We start from the raw sequence: 4,017 nt of genomic DNA on the forward strand, positions 1-4,017 counted from the left end.
GGTAGTTGTTCCTGTGGCGCCTACACCAATTGAAGTAGAAGCTTATGATAGTGATCATGAAACTACGGATCAAGTCACTGCTAAACCTCGTAGGTCGACAAGGATGCGTACTACTTCAGAGTGGTACGGTAATCCTGTCTTAGAGGTCATGTTGCTAGACAACAATGAACCTACGAGCTATGGAGAAGCGATGGTGGGCCCAGATTCCGACAAATGGCTCGAGGCCATAAAATCCGAGAGAGGATCCATGTATGAGAACAAAGTGTGGACTTTGGAAGAACTGCTTGATGGTCGTAAGGCTATTGGGTACAGATGGATTTTAAAAGGAAGACGGGCAATGATGGTAAGTATCACCATTAAGAAAGCTCGACTTGTCATTAAGATGATTTTCGACAAGTTCAAGGAGTTGACTACGATGAGGCTTTCTCAATCGTAGCGATGCTAAGAGTCTGTTGGAATTATATTAGCAATTACTGCATGATTTATGAAATCTTGCAGATAGGATGTCAAAACATTGTTTCCTCGACGTTCTTGAGGAAAGGTTGTATGTGATACAACCAGAAGGTTTTTTTCAAATCCTGAAAGATGCTAACAAGTATGCAAAGCTCTAGCAATCCTTCTAAGGACTGGAGTAAGCATCTCAGGGTTGGAATGTACGCTTTGATGAGATGATCAAAGATTTTGCATTTATACAAAGTTTATGAGAAACTTGTATTTCCAAAGAAGTGTGTGGGAGCACTATAGAATTTCTGATGAGTATATGTTGTTGACATATTGTTGATCAGAAATGATGTAGAATTTCTGGAAAGCATATAGGGTTATTTGAAAGTGTTTTTCAATAGAAAACCTGGATTAAGCTGCTTAAACATTGAGCATCAAGATCTATGAGGATAGATCAAAAAACGCTAAATGGTACTTTCAAATGAGCACATACCTTAACATGATCTTGAAGGTGTTCAAGATGGATCAGTCAAAGAAGGAGTTCTTGCCTGAGTTGTAAGGTATGAAGTTAAGAGTTAAAGCTCGACCACAGCAGAAGAGAGAGAGAGAGGACGAAGGTCGTCCCCTATGCTTCAGACGTAGGCTCTATAGTATGCTATGCTGTGTACCGCACCTGAAGTGTGCCTTGCCATGAGTCAGTCAAGGGGTACAAGAATGATCCAGGAATGGATCATTGGACAGCGGTCAAAAAAAAATTGTCCTTGGAGTAAATAAGGAAATGTTTCTCGATTATGGAGGTGATAAAGAGTTCGGCGTAAAGGGTTACATCGATGTAAGCTTTAACACCTATCCGAATGACTCTGAGTAGCAAACCGGATACGTATAGTGGATCAACCATTTGGAATAGCTCCAAGTGGAGCGTGGAAGCAGCATTTACAATATGACCTAGAGATTTGCGAAGTACATACGGATTTGAATGTTGCAGACCCGTAGACTAAAACCTCTCTCACAAGCAAAACATGATCAAACCCCAGAACTCATTGAGACTTAATCACATGGTGATGTGAACTAGTTTAGTGACACTAGTAAACTCTTTGGATGTTGGTCACATGGCGATGTGACCTATCAGTGTTAATCACATGGCGATGTGAACTAGATTAATGACTCTAGTGCAAGTGGGAGACTGTTGGAAATATGCCCTAGAGGCAATAATAAATTAGTTATTATTATTATATTTCCTTGTTCATGATAATCGTTTATTATCCATGCTATAATTGTATTGATAGGAAACTCAGATACATGTGTGGGTACATAGACAATACCATGTCCCTAGTAAGCCTCTAGTTGACAAGCTTGTTGATCAATAGATGGTTACAGTTTCCTGACCATGGACATTGGATGTCATTGATAACGGGATCACATCATTAGGAGAATGATATGATGGACAAGACCCAATCCTAAGCCTAGCACAAAGATCGTGTAGTTCGTATGCTAAAGCTTTTCTAATGTCAAGTATCATTTCCTTAGACCATGAGATTGTGCAACTCCCGGATACTGTAGGAATGCTTTGGGTGTACCAAACGTCGCAATGTAACTGGGCGGCTATAAAGGTGCACTACGGGTATCTCCGAAAGCGTCTGTTGGGTTGGCACGAATCGAGACTGGGATTTGTCACTCCGTGTAACGGAGAGGTATCTCTGGGCCCACTCGATAGGACATCATCATAATGTGCACAATGTGACCAAGGGGTTGATCACGGGATGATGTGTTACGGAACGAGTAAAGAGACTTGCCGGTAACGAGACTGAACAAGGTATCGAGATACCGACGATCGAATCTCGGGCAAGTACAATACCGCCAGACAAAGGGAATTGTATACGGGATCGATTGAGTCCTTGACATCGTGGTTCATCTGATAAGATCATCATGGAACATGTGGGAGCCAACATGGGTATCCAAATCCCACTGTTGGTTATTGACCGGAGAACGTCTTGGCATGTCTGCATGGTTCCCGAACCCGTAGGGTCTACACACTTAAGGTTCGATGACACTAGGGTTATAGGGAATAGATGTATGTGGTTACCGAATGTTGTTCGGACTCCCGGATGATATCCCGGACGTCGAGGAGTTCCGGGATGGTCCGGAGGTAAAGATTTATATTTGGGAAGTCATCATACGATCACCGGAATAGTTCGGGGGGTTACCGGTATTGTACCGGGACCACCGAAGGGGTTCCGGGGGTCCATCGGGAGGGTCCACCTGCCCCGGAGGGCCCTATGGGCTGTTTGTGGAGAGGGGACAGCCCCATAGTGGGCTGGGCGCCTTCCCCCCTTAGGGCCGATGCGCCTAGGGTTTGGGGGAAACCCTAAGGGGGGGCGCCCCCTTGCCTTGGGGGGCAAGGCAACCCCCCTGGCCGCCGCCCCCTCCTCAGATTGGATCTGAGGGGGCCGGCCCCCCTCTCCCTTGCCCCTATATATATGTGGGGGTGGGAGGGCAGCCGCACCCAGGTTCTGGCGCAGCCCTTCCCCTCTCCCAAGTCCTCCTCTCCCGCAGTGCTTGGCGTAGCCTTGCAGGATTGCCACGCTCCTCCACCACCACCACGCCATTGTGCTGCTGCTGGACAGAGTCTTCCCCAACCTCTCCCTCTCTCCTTGCTGGATCAAGGCATGGGAGACGTCACCGGGCTGCACGTGTGTTGAACACGGAGGTGCCGTCCATTCGGCACTAGGATCTCCGATGATTTGGATCACGACGAGTACGACTCCTTCAATCCCGTTCTCTTGAACGCTTCCGCTTAGCGATCTACAAGGGTATGTAAATGCACTCTCCTTCTCTCGTTGCTAGTCTCTCCATAGATAGATCTTGGTGACTCATAGGAAAATTTTGAATTTCTGCTACGTTCCCCAACATTAACGGCATGTTCGCATATAACCCATTTACAGCCCGCTAACGTAGGGCCCATTATGACCTATCCGAATTAGACCCAGTCGCGTCATCTAGGCTGTCCAATATGATTCCAGCCCGTTTTAACTTCTGGCCCACGTATGGCCCATGACGTCTTTCAGCCCATATGAGGCCCATTGTAACTCTTGGCCCATTAATGGCCCGTGGTGAAACTGGCCCGTAATGAACATTGTATCACTTTATAGCCATTAACGGCCCGTGGTGAAACTGGCCCCTAATGAATAGTGTATCGCTTTATACCCATTAACAGCCCATGGTGAAACTGGCCCATTGTCAGTGTCAAAACCGGCGGATCTCGGGTAGGGGGTCCCGATCTGTGCGTCTTAGGCTGATGGTAACAGGAATCAAGGGACACAATGTTTACCCAGGTTCGGGCCCTCTCGATGGAGGTAAAACCCTACTTCCTGCTTGATTAATATTGAAGATATGAGTAGTACAAGAGTAGATCTACCACGAGATCGTAGAGGCTAAACCCTAAGAGCTAGCCTATGATGGTATGATTGTAATTGTGATCGGCCTTCTAAGGACCATCCTCTTCGGTTTATATAGACACCGGAGAGGGCTAGGGTTTACATGGAGTGGGTTAAAAGGAAGGAAATATAATATCCGGAT

This window comes from Triticum aestivum, chromosome 3B (genome assembly GCF_018294505.1).
Source record: "Triticum aestivum cultivar Chinese Spring chromosome 3B, IWGSC CS RefSeq v2.1, whole genome shotgun sequence".
NCBI classification, from domain to species: Eukaryota; Viridiplantae; Streptophyta; class Magnoliopsida; order Poales; family Poaceae; genus Triticum; species Triticum aestivum.